At 44.7% G+C, this 12,812-nt stretch overlaps 1 long non-coding RNA gene across 1 annotated transcript; it reads right to left on the bottom strand.

The window, feature by feature from the left end:
- Window positions 1-7,675: 7,675 nt before the first annotated feature.
- Window positions 7,676-12,261, bottom strand: LOC142825138 (uncharacterized). The gene is made up of 2 exons (XR_012899627.2): window positions 11,516-12,261; window positions 7,676-8,388 (listed from the first exon to the last, which is right to left on the bottom strand). It is a non-coding gene; the product is annotated as an uncharacterized LOC142825138 (long non-coding RNA).
- Window positions 12,262-12,812: the final 551 nt, after the last annotated feature.

The following is a 12,812-nucleotide window of genomic DNA, read 5'->3' on the forward strand; positions in this document are numbered from 1 at the left end:
AGGCAACTCCCTGAGCTTCAATGCAGGGTTGATATACCGCGTCACCCCCCCCCCCCCCCCCCCCAATACCTCAGAGAAAGCGAACTCTGTTCAGGGTCTGTCAGCCAGGGAATGAAGCAAAACCAGCATCACTTTCCTGGAGCTGTGGGTGGTCAAAATGCTCCTGGGGCTCTAGTTCGAGGTGGTGAATGATACCTTCTGATCAAAATAGATGTCCTCAGCATGATATACCTTGTAAGTGCTGTTGTTCCCACTGCTCTAAGGCAGGTCACACACATTAGCATGTATACAAACTTCCACCTTCAAAGGATATTCCTTTTATTGCTAAGTTACAACAACAAACACAAACCCCAGCTTGAGTTTGGTTCTTGGATTGGAGCTGATGGGAGCTACTTGATCTGACTGCTAGGGCGAGTCAGCAGAATAGGACTGCATCTCTCTGCATGGTTGCTCTTGCACAGGCAATGAGGTACAAAAGGAAAATCACTCCACCAGGAGGGCATCAACCTGTCCTGGGGCTGTAGAAAGATGCATATCCTCCTTGAGGGCAAAGCCCATCAAATACAAAGACCAGAGGGTCTATCAGGCTAGGCTGAGTGTCTGTACCACTTTAACTATATCTGTTTCTAAACTAATATATTTAAAACAACACAAAAACTGTGTGTAGATGAGGCTTTTACATATTATAATTGCTACTGGGATCACCCCTCCAGGCTTGGCTGTATCCCCTGTAAGCCGGAAGGTATTGGCCCTTAATTCCAATCTGTTGGGATTTGTCTACACTGCATGGTTTTTGCACAAGAAGCCTTTTGCAGAAGAGTTCTTGCGCAAAACTTCTTGCGCAAAAGCATGTCCACACCTCAAAGCACATGGCAAAAGCAACGTGTTTTTGCGCAAGAGAACGTCCACACTACCATGAACACTCTTGTGCAAGAAAGCTCTGATGGCCATTCACAGAATGGCCATCAGAGCACCAGTGCTTTTTCCAATAGGCTCTTTTTGCGCAAGAAACCTCTGCGGAGCGTCCACACATGCCGTTTTGCGCAAGAGCTGTAGCGCAAAAAGGAATTATTCCTCATGGGGAGAGGAATAACTCTACCAGTGAAAGCCCTCTGTCCTGTCGATTTTTTGGCGCAAAAATGCACTTGAGGTGTGGATGCTCCGCCAGTTTTTGCACAAAAACCTTGTACTGTAGACATAGCCTTGGGCTGTGTCTAGACTGGCAAGTTTTTCCGCAAAATCATCTGCTTTTGCGGAAAAACTTGCCAGCTGTCTACACTGGCCGCTTGAATTTCCGCAAAAGCACTGACGATCTCATGTAAGACTGTCAGTGCTTTTGCGGAAATACTATGCTGCTCCCGTTCGGGCAAAAGTCTTTTTCCAAAAAACTTTTGCGCAAAAGGGCCAGTGTAGACAGCAGAGATTTGTTTTCCGCAAAAAAGCCCCGATCGCGAAAATGGTGATCGGGGCTTTTTTGCGGAAAAGCGCGTCTAGATTGGCCACGGACGCTTTTCCACAAAAAGTGCTTTTGCGGAAAAGTGTCCTGCCAATCTAGACGCGCTTTTCCGAAAATGCTTTTAACGGAAAACTTTTCCGTTAAAAGCATTTCCGGAAAATCATGCCAGTGTAGACGTAGCCTCTGTGTTACTGGACCACAGCAACTCATCTCATCCTGTTATATGAAGCCTTAAGAAAGATATGCCACCCTGAGGCCATCAGGACTCAGTGGGTGCCTGAATCAGAACAATTTGGTGTTTCTCAAAAATCACCTGAGTGGCCCAGTCTACGCTAAAAAATTAAGTCAACCCAGCCATGTAATTCAGGGTTGTGTTGCTATGGCGTTTCAAGTGTAGACAGGCTGTCAGTGTTGTCTCCTGGCATTTCCTAATAATTCAAATAGATTCCATAGTAGCTATTAGTAATGCAGTGAAATGACTGTCAGGGGAAATGAAGAGGTACCAGTAGGATACATACCATAAGGCAAAGAGCCTCCTCATGTCCTCAGCCCACAATGTTAAAGAGAGGAATCCTAGTCCAAATTTGGGAACAAAAGGACCTCTCACAAATTCTCAAACAGCCTGCAAGAATGATTCAGCTTTCAGTTAATCACCACTCACAATGCAGAGGAAAGAGGACACATAAAGATAGCATTCTAAAGGTAAAAGATAAAAGGAACCAAATATTTGCACTTTTCCCAAACATCTGAGGGCTTTCAAGAAAGACTCACCCCCAAACAGTGTCACAGGATTGGAAGAGCATGGGCTCCATAGAAGGAGTTTGTAAAGCTGATAACTAGTCAACATCTGTATGTTCACAAGTGGGGACTGTAGGCAATATCAAATGAGAGATTTTTTTCAGTCCTATTAATTTTTTTCTCTGAGCATTAGTGTGTGGAGATCTCACCTTCCCCATAGAATCTTCCTGTATATATTGGAGGTGGCATAGAAATGCAGGGAAAATCTCTTTTCAAAAAGCTTTCTGAGGTTAACTGAAATTTAATCAGCTTTTTGTTTCTTTGCCGGTGGGGGTGGGGAGGGAATTATTACTCCATGTATAAGGGTTAATTGCTTAATAACTACATTTGTCATCCCTGTTTGGGAACTCTAGCTGCCTCCAGTCACTCTTGCAAAAGGCAAAAGAGCATTCACCTATGGCTTTGCTAGCCCCTGCTTTGGCTCCAGTTTTGCTCCTGCCTTACCTTGCTCCAAGTAACCCAATTTCTTTATTTGGCTTTGACCGCTGGCTCTGGTGCCTGGCCTCTGTTGCTTGATTGCCCACATCTTGGTCGCTGACAGAAGGGAACTAACTCACCTGACGAGGCAAAAACCTGATGTTTAAAGATTCTTCTCCCCTCCCTGAATCTGAGGTATTACCCCAGTCTCAAACTAACACTGCTGCTTCCCCCACATCCACCAACCCAAAACACAAGAGTTTGAATTCAGCTGCCATGTAAAACTGGGGGGAGGGGGGGATTTCAATACTGTGTTATTGATTCAACAGCCCAGAAAAGTTTTCAGTAGAAAAAAAAATGCTTGGCTACCTTTCAGCAGATAGACAGTCATTAATTCTTGCTGTGAATATTCAAACTCCCTGAATCCTTAAGGCAGGGGTGGGGAACCTAAGGCCCGGGGCCTGCATCCAGCCCTTGACGTGCATGGATCCAGCCCCCAAGGCTCAGTGCTCCCCCCACCAGCATTGGGGAGGCCATACGGGCGCTCCAGCACCCACACCACTGTACTGGGGCTGGAGCACACAAAGTCTACTAGCCTGGCCCACCCCCAGGCTCTGGTGTGCAAGGGGAATGTGGGGAGGGTCTTTCTCCTCATTCAGGGTTAGGATGTTAGCTTGTAACAGAATAGTCGTGTAACCATACCAAATTTTATCAGTTACATGACTATTCAATAGTCCCCACGGGCGGGGAGGCAGCCAGTACACTCCGAGTCCCACTCCCAGGGAGCCCCCTGCCAGCCCACACTGCTGCCTCTCTATCAGAGGCAGTAGCGCAGGGCGGCGGCAGCCCCTGTCTGTGGGGGGCCCAAGTCCCTTGTGGACAGAGGCTGTGCTGGCACCCCAGGGAGCAGCCTTTGTCCGTGGCGAGACTGGGCCCGCTGCGGACAGAGGTTGCTCCCTGGCAGCCTCCCCCCCCCGCTTCTGATAGAGGCAGCAGTGGAGGGGGGTAGCTTTTAAGCTAGCTCCCCCAGAGCACTACCTCCTGCCTGCCCCTCCCCCCCACCTCTATCAGAGGCAGCAGTACAGGGGTGGGGGGAGGGGAGGCGGCTCCATGAGATCCTGTACTCATGAGGAGCTGGCTTAAAATCCAGCTCCTCACAGGCACTGGCTCCTGCCTCCCTCCTCCGCCTTGCTGGCTGCGATACAGAGGCAGCAAGGGGGGGGGGAACGCATGTAGTTGATAGGATTAACTGATACGCCCAGCCTTATCGGTTAATCATGTTGTCGAGTACATGTTGACACCCCTAGTTGGGGGGCCACGTCAGTGAGAGTTTGTTTCGCTTCTCAGTTGTGTGCGGCCCCTGACTCATTTTTCTGTGGGTCAGCAGCCAAAAAAGGTTCTCCACCCTTGCCTTAAGGGAACACAAGCTAAGCTTTAGCAAAGTATCCATAGAAGCTGAATTCTTCTAGCTACCTTCAGGAAATCTAGCACATTTTCCCTCCTGCCCATTTTTGATCTGGTGGCTTGGACAACCAACCCAGGCTCTTGGGGTGGGGAAGACAGTGAATATTGTTTTCATTATTGTTTCATGTGTTTACTGAGGGCATGTACAGCCCTCATTCAGGCAACCCCCCTGTGACGGCGCGTTGGGGTTCCCCGTCTCCTGCACCCCCGAAATGGCATGAACAGACTCCACCAGCCAGTAGAATTGAGGGTGGTTTATTGCTCCTCCAGGATACAGCACAGCACAGATGTCATCTGGTTACAGGAACTGGGGCTAAGAGGCCTCAGTGCCCCCTTTGAGATGGGGGGGATCCCAGCCCCCTCCCCAGTTCCTTCTTCCCTGCTTTCCAGCCAGGAACTAACTCACTCTCCTCCAGCCCTGCCCCCCAGCCAGGGCAGCATCCACCTTCCTTTGTTCCTCTCCATGGGGGTCAGCTGGCCAAACCAGTTGGGATACCCTCTTTGCATAGTGACTCATCGCTTGTCTGCTCGGTGGAACTACAGACAGCAGCCAGAGAGTTAGCAGGTTACCCCCCACTACGTCACAGTTCTCCCCCCTCCGAGAGCAAACTGAGCAGGGTCACTCCACTCGTGACCTAGGGAAGTTCGGGTCCTCTGCGTGGGAACCCGCCCTGGGGACATGGGTGCTCCCCTTGACTCGGGCCAGCCGCGGCGAGGCCCCACACGAATTGGCTTCCCTCTGTCCACTCGTCGCACCGCTCCAGGGCGACTGGCACAGGCCTGTCCTCGGGGGTCACACCCACCCTTCCGCTGGCCTTGATCTCTGGCCGGGGTCTCTCGGGCCGGGGCCATGAGCCCAGTGAGCCTTCTCTGGACAGCCAGGGCGGCTTCCACACCCGACGCTCCATCCAGGGGGGTCTTCCCCTCCCATAACTCTCTCAGCAAGCCCAGAGGCTCCTCTATCTGGGGTAGGGGCCCCCAAGCAGTTTTCCTCCTGTCTTGGGCCTTCCCGCCCCTCTGGCAGGAGTCACAGGACCGGCAGTACCGCTGCACGGCTGCAAAAATTCCCGGCCAGTAGAAGTGTTGGAGCAGCCTCAGCCGGGTGCTCTGGATCCCCTGGTGGCCCGCCATGGGGACGTCGTGGGCCAAATACAGCAGCTCAAGGCAATACTTTCGGGGGACGACCAGCTGCCGCTGGACCCCCCATGCCTTCACCTTCCTGGGGGGAAGCCATTCCCGGAACAGGAATCCCCGCTCCCACAGAAATCTCTCCTGGCCACCTCTTCCCAGGGGCTGAGCCACACGGAGGCCAGCCTGGTCCCTCAGCCTCTGCAAGGAGGGGTCTGCCTGCACCTCAGCCTGGAATTCAGCTGCTGAGGCAGGGATCGGGACCTGTTCCCCACCCTTGCCTAGTTTCGGTAACCGGGTTTGGTTCTTTAAAGGATTTGAAACCACAGAGAGAGGAATACTTCTTTTTAGGGTCAAACAAAGATTATTTATTTTTTCTATTTACTTTATAATCAATTTTCCATTTAAATCAATTCATTATTTTTGATTCTTTTAAGACAATATAATATACAAAGAAAAAGTAGAAAAACAGTACAGTTAAAAATAACAAGAAATAATAACTTCTCCTACTGATATACCCTCCTGAGTTACCTTTAAAAAATTTATGGAGTTAACAGTTATATAATACTCACGTTAAGAAAGATAGAAGCATTGCTTAGATTCAGGAGATATTCTTTTCTTTATGTTTTTCCTTTCTTTGGATTTTTCATTGCAACTTACGACCGGTATTTGTTCCCCTTTCGGAGCTTATTTGTTCCCCTTTCGGAGCTTATGTGCGGCAGCGAGATTCAGCGCCGGGGAGGGAGCCCTGGTTGATCAGACCTGGCTTTTCGGATTCGCAACCCGTCCGCTCGTGGTCTGTTTCAGCCAACCTTATATACCCTGTTTCGGTATTTTGGTATCCTCCACTCGCCTGACAATTGCTGACGTTAGATTTTTGTTGTCTCATTCTGCCCTTACAAAAAACTTTCGTCTGCTCCATTTGGGGTAATCAGCACTTTGTTGCATACTGCTGTCTGAGTTACTTACTTCCCTAAAAGCAGGGTTATTGTTGGTCAACCAATCAAATTTTGTTTTTATTTTTATCTCCTGTATCTGAGAGTGCTGCCTTTCCTTTCCACTTACAATTAAACTGGTGCTCATTTGACATATTCTGGGTAGGCCTCAATACCTTCCTTTCACATCCCCCCGTGTCAAATGAGACACTTTAATTACAATAACTCTATTTCCCTCTGTGCTTGTGCATCTGCTATTTGCTCATTTTCTATTTGTTTTATTTTCATATATTTTATAGTTTGTTTTTGGGAAAATATTCCACACATATATAATATTCTTATCACAATTATTAATATTATTATTGCACAAACAATCCAAAACCATTTTCCTGATATCAACATGGATAAAAATTTCCAAACACTTGCTCCCCATCCTATTGCACTTTCTATACCCTTATTAATTGTTCCATCCAAATCATTTAATATGTTCACAATTGTTATGGGTGATTCGTCCACATTCCTTACAGTTTGATTCTTGATTGCTAGCTCAATAAATTTTCCATTTTTTAACAAAATGTTCCAATTTCGTTTCTCCACGTCCAGATTTATAACCTCTATTTTTTGTAAGTCCAGTTTTTGTATTGTGAAATGCTCCACTCGTAATATTACTTGGGCGTCTTGGAAAGTTTGTTTTGTTATGGCTTTCACTTCTCCTGTTAAAAATCGGATCCACAACACCGTATTTTGTTCAATAGTCTTATTGCCTTTTCCAGTGCAGTTGTATCCCATTTGTGTTAAGTTCCATAGTCCATTTACATTACAAAAAGGTACGGTGACATTCATTTTAACTGGTACAACATAACATTTATTATGCATTATCTTTTTGCTTAACAATTGCCAAATTGAGTCACTACAGTGACAAACAATTAAATGGGTCTGGTTAGAGCCTATGTATTCTTTACATTTGTTTGGTAACCAATTAATTTTACCTGTTAATGTGGACACAACTTTCTGTCCATTAAACAATGCTGGTTTACACATCCTGAACTTTTCTGAACTATTACACCAACGCTCAGGTGTAGTAACCATTCCTCTTCCCCAAACTTCACTTGTTTCTTTATATCCTACTTGTTGGTACACCATTGCTTCCCATCCTATTTTAATTCTATGGGATGTTATTTCATGACTTATTTGTGCTGTATTTGGTATTTTTACCAATGGTGCCCTTCCACTTATCCCTCTCTCATCTTCCTCAATTTTTTGCAATAATTTTTTTCTAAAACTACTACTACTATACAAACTTATACAATTTAGATTATTTAAATACATAGATATATTTTTACTCCATTCTTGTGTTTTATCAGCATTTGTATTAGATATGTTTACAGCTGTATTTACCCAATGTAATAATTTTGCCGTTTCAGCTTTCATGGTGACTATTATTTTTTTTACTTAATGAATCAATTGCTAACAAATCTGGTTTTACATCCTCCTCCCATTGCCTTAATAATTTTTTGGTTGCCCATATATCCCATGCTCCTCTTTTCTTTCTTCGTGACCCCCATGTTGTGCAATTTATGCTATATTTTATATTCCTTCCTTCATTTTCATATGCTGGTTGCAATCTTATTATTACTCCTCCTGTTTCTGTTGATTGTAATTTTGAGGGGGGTATTACAACTGTTAATGTTGGAAGGGTTGTATTACTATCTGGTGTAGCTAAGGCTGTGGTTCCAGATAGTGGAATTGTTACAAATGTGGGTTGGATCCATGGGTCACATGTTTCTGTTGAGTTGCTAATATTAAGCCATACACCATATAAGGGTGTTAAGCTAAAGCCAAATACACCCAGGCTTGAGGCCTGTATGCCTATCATTGTATTGGGGGGGGGTGCTATCATATGATTTGTTTACCCAATTGTTCATATTAGCTTCAATACTATACAAGCGGGACATATTCCAACTGGTATCATTTTCCTGAACTATAACTAGAGTTTGATTTACCTCCTCTTTCCAGTGGGTGGTATATTTTATTTTACACACTTGCCACTGGGCTGGTTTGTTAGCTAATTTAGTTTGGGTGGTGTTGTTATTTTTGACCCAGGTCCAGTTTTGTTGTAATGGATCATACTTACCATCTACTCTGGTCCATCCTGCACCATTAACGTGATTTTCAGTGATGATGAACAACCTGTAACATATAATCTTGCGTAACTGTTAATTTCATTCTCTACTACTTAGCCAATTATGGTGTGCTAATCCTTTTCTTGTTTTTGTTGTGATTACATAGGTGAATGGTAACTTTCCAGCTTCCATTACTGTTCCTTCCAATGCCACTCTTTTCTCCTTATCCTCCGTTGGCCATACAATCCATATTTTTTCTCCTTGCTTATAGGAGGGCTCCCAGTTTGGTTGCTGCTTAGGTTTTATATCTGGCCATCGGCTTGTATGTTCATTCATATTTAATAAAACTGTATCCAATACTAGGTGCCAACCTTTAAAGGTGCCATCCTTAGTTGCCATTTTTAAATGTTGTTTTAAAATATCAATTTTCTTTTCTACTACTCCGCTGGATTGAGGATGGTATGGGAGATTTAAATGCCATGTTATGCCCTTTTCCATGGACCATTGTTCTAATTTTTTACTTCCAAATGGTGGGCCTCCATCTGACTGTATTATTTGTGGGCGTCCCCAAGCTGCCATTATTTTTTCTAAGGCTTTTAGTATGTGTTCTGCTTTTGTTTTTTTCAAAGGAATTACCATAGTACTCTGACTTCCCAAATCTACTACAATTACTCCCTTTGGGTATTGTTTAGCATTTAGTAATGGTCCTATTAAATCTATTTGCCAGTGGTTTCCTGGTTTATAATATTCTGGGTTATATGCACCATAGGCATATTTTAGCTGATGCATGCGTTTAGTATTGTGACAGATTTTACAGGCTTTATGTATTTTTTCATGTTCTTTTACTCCAAGTATTGATTCTCCTCCTGTGTATTGTCTTATCCATTCTCTTTCCTTTTGTATCCCAAAGTGGCCTGTACATTCATGTAACCATTTTATGAATGGATCCACTTCTCCTTTTTCTTTGGTTTTTTCTACTAACACTTCAAATTCTTGCAATTCTTTATCTAGTTGTTTGTGGTCAGGATTGTATCCTTCTTTATGGCTAGGGATATGTTTCACTGATGTGCCACTTACGTGATTTCTAATTATGGCTCATATTTCTCTCCACCCTGCATGTGTTTCAATGTCTGTATTCCCTTTTAACAGTGTCTTTATACAATACATACTATCTATATCTAATTCCCATGGTTCGTTAGGGTGACTCTCTTGTGCATGTTGTAATCCTATTCTAACTCCTTCTACTTCTGCTTCTTGGGCATTCACTTTTTCCCCTAACACAATAAAGAACTGTATCTAATTCCTAACAGAAAACCAAATATGGCTTTTTCTTCCTTGTTTGGGTCTTTCCCCTTCTTCGGGGTTTGGAAACTTTCGCACGTTTTACTCGTGTCTCTCAGGGGTTCGTATGTTGGTGCTGGGGTATGTTTGCATACTACTTCCAAATCATTTATAGTTTCCAGTATTCCCCAAACACTAGTCCCTGTTAGGGCTGTTAGCCACAATTTTAGGCTTTGGTTTCCTTCCTTATTTTCTACTCCTTGCCATACCATTTGTGCTGTTACTCTGTCCATTGTTATCAGACCTGGATCCCCTATATATTTAAATTGGTGAGGATCAGCTCTCTGTGCTGCTGTTAACTGGTCTTGGGCTGCTGTTGTGGGTTGGTAAAATAGGAAGGAAATTCCAACAGCTGCAGCTTTAACATCTTCCTTCGTTTTTATGCAACCCTCTGGTACAGCTCCTCCCTGCCCTGTAGCTGCTATTGATAAGGCTACTGCGGCTGGTAAAGTTAACGGCCAGTCTTCATTCCCTATAGCTGAACTCATTTTCATCAGCCCTCCTGAATATCCGGGATTTCCTGTTAATATAGTTAGCTCTGATTGTGAAATTAATTCATTCATATTTTCCATTACTAGCCTTCCTACCCACACTACTGGGTTCTCTCCCTGTCTCCTTCGGGTTCGACTTATTAAGTCATTCATTTCTATTCGGGATCTTTCCCTTGATTCCATAGTGGCTACAGGTGGAAGTCCTCCCCTCTGTTTATATATTATTTGTGTTATCGGATGAGCTTTGACCAAATCATCTCCAGCCTCAATCTTTTCTCCTATCTCCTTCTCACATTTACATTCCCCTGTGCATATTCCTTCCGTTAGCATATCCCATGGATATACACCTCCTTTTAATACTTTTTTCCTTTCTTCCTTTTGATTTTCCTCTATGACTGATTCAGGATAAGGAGGGGGTGGGGCTGTTGGTTTTATTATATCTTTTTTCCCATTATTTCCCTTTTTCTCTCTCTCCTGAGTTTCTTTTTTTAATAAGGCTTGTAGGGTATTTACTGTGCCTTCTAATTTAGTTATTGTATTTCCGGCTTTTTTCAACCAGTGCCAAAGTACACGGACCCCTTTATTTGGATCCCATTTGTCGGCAGTTAATTTTTTCTTTTCTCTAGCATATCTTATAAGGTCCTCTAGTACCTCTCCCATCAACTTGTCAGTTGTTTGACTTGGCAATTTTAATATTTCTGGGGTACCCCCATTTCGATACGGATCTGTCATATCGGCTGTTCTTTCTAATATGTTTTGCAATTTTTTATAATCTGTTTCTTTAGATGGGGTTTTTTTGTGTTACATCTGGTAATGGTACTTTGCAATCTTTTAACTCCCATTTCGCTTAGACCATTATTAGCCATTAAACATCTCAACCCTGAACATGTTACATGTAGGGTATATGTATGATTTTCTTCCCCTATTGCTAGAACTGCTCCTATTTTGAGCATGTTTTCTTCACTCTCATCCTTATTATGGTATAACCAGTGGTTGAGAGGTCCTATACCTTCTGTTTTGTTTAACCCATCAAAAGGGCATCCTCTGCTCTCGTCAAATCCTGTTCGTGACACCATTTCGGTAACTGGGTTTGGTTCTTTAAAGGATTTGAAACCACAGAGAGAGGAATACTTCTTTTTAGGGTCAAACAAAGATTATTTATTTTTTCTATTTACTTTATAATCAATTTTCCATTTAAATCAATTCATTATTTTTGATTCTTTTAAGACAATATAATATACAAAGAAAAAGTAGAAAAACAGTACAGTTAAAAATAACAAGAAATAATAACTTCTCCTACTGATATACCCTCCTGAGTTACCTTTAAAAAATTTATGGAGTTAACAGTTATATAATACTCACGTTAAGAAAGATAGAAGCATTGCTTAGATTCAGGAGATATTCTTTTCTTTATGTTTTTCCTTTCTTTGGATTTTTCGTTGCAACTTACGACCGGTATTTGTTCCCCTTTCGGAGCTTATTTGTTCCCCTTTCGGAGCTTATGTGCGGCAGCGAGATTCAGCGCCGGGGAGGGAGCCCTGGTTGATCAGACCTGGCTTTTCGGATTCGCAACCCGTCCACTCGTGGTCTGTTTCAGCCAACCTTATATACCCTGTTTCGGTATTTTGGTATCCTCCACTCGCCTGACAATTGCTGACGTTAGATTTTTGTTGTCTCATTCTGCCCTTACAAAAAACTTTCGTCTGCTCCATTTGGGGTAATCAGCACTTTGTTGCATACTGCTGTCTGAGTTACTTACTTCCCTAAAAGCAGGGTTATTGTTGGTCAACCAATCAAATTTTGTTTTTATTTTTATCTCCTGTATCTGAGAGTGCTGCCTTTCCTTTCCACTTACAATTAAACTGGTGCTCATTTGACATATTCTGGGTAGGCCTCAATACCTTCCTTTCACACCTAGGTCTGGCGTCCCAGCCTGGTTGGACCCCGTGTCCACTGGGATGGGACCCTGAGGACTCTGCCGGGAGTCCTTCCCTGGACCCAGGCTGCCAGCCCCTCACTGGCTCTGGCTCCGGGTGGTGACTAGACCCCGCTGGGAATCATGGGGCCACTCCTCTAGGTCATTCCCCATCAGCACGTCGGTGGGCAAATGCGGGTGCACTCCCACTTCCTTGACACCTTCCTTCTCCCCCCATTTCAGATGCACCTGGGCTACAGGCACCTTAAACGGGGACCCATCTATGCCCTTCAGGGTCAGCTGCGTGTGGGGTGGTATCCGGTTTGGGGCCACTATATCGGATCGGGCCAGCGTCACCTCCGCCCCCGTGTCCTAGAAGCCCGTCACCTTCCTACCATCCACCTCCAGGGGTATGAGGCACTCGCTCCGCAGGGGCCGTCCTGCCCCCACCCGGTACACGGAGAAATCCGCCTCCTGAGAATCAGACCTCCCAGGGGAGGTGCACTGAGCATCCTTCCCCTCTCTCTGAGCTGAGGTTTGCCTGCCAGCCCCTGCCTCTGGGGCAGCCTGCCCTTCCTCCCGCCCTAGCCAGTTAACCCTGGAAAGTCCCCGGTCCTGGGACCTGGTGCACTGAGCCCTCTTGTGGCCTTTTTGCCCACAGCAATGGAAAGTTAGGCTTTGGGCTGTCTCTGTCCAGGCCCTGGCTGGTTCTCTGGGGCACAGACGACCTGTTCCTTGGGCTCG

Source organism: Pelodiscus sinensis, chromosome W (assembly GCF_052426305.1).
Source record: "Pelodiscus sinensis isolate ZL-2025 chromosome W, ASM5242630v1, whole genome shotgun sequence".
NCBI lineage: Eukaryota > Metazoa > Chordata > Testudines > Trionychidae > Pelodiscus > Pelodiscus sinensis.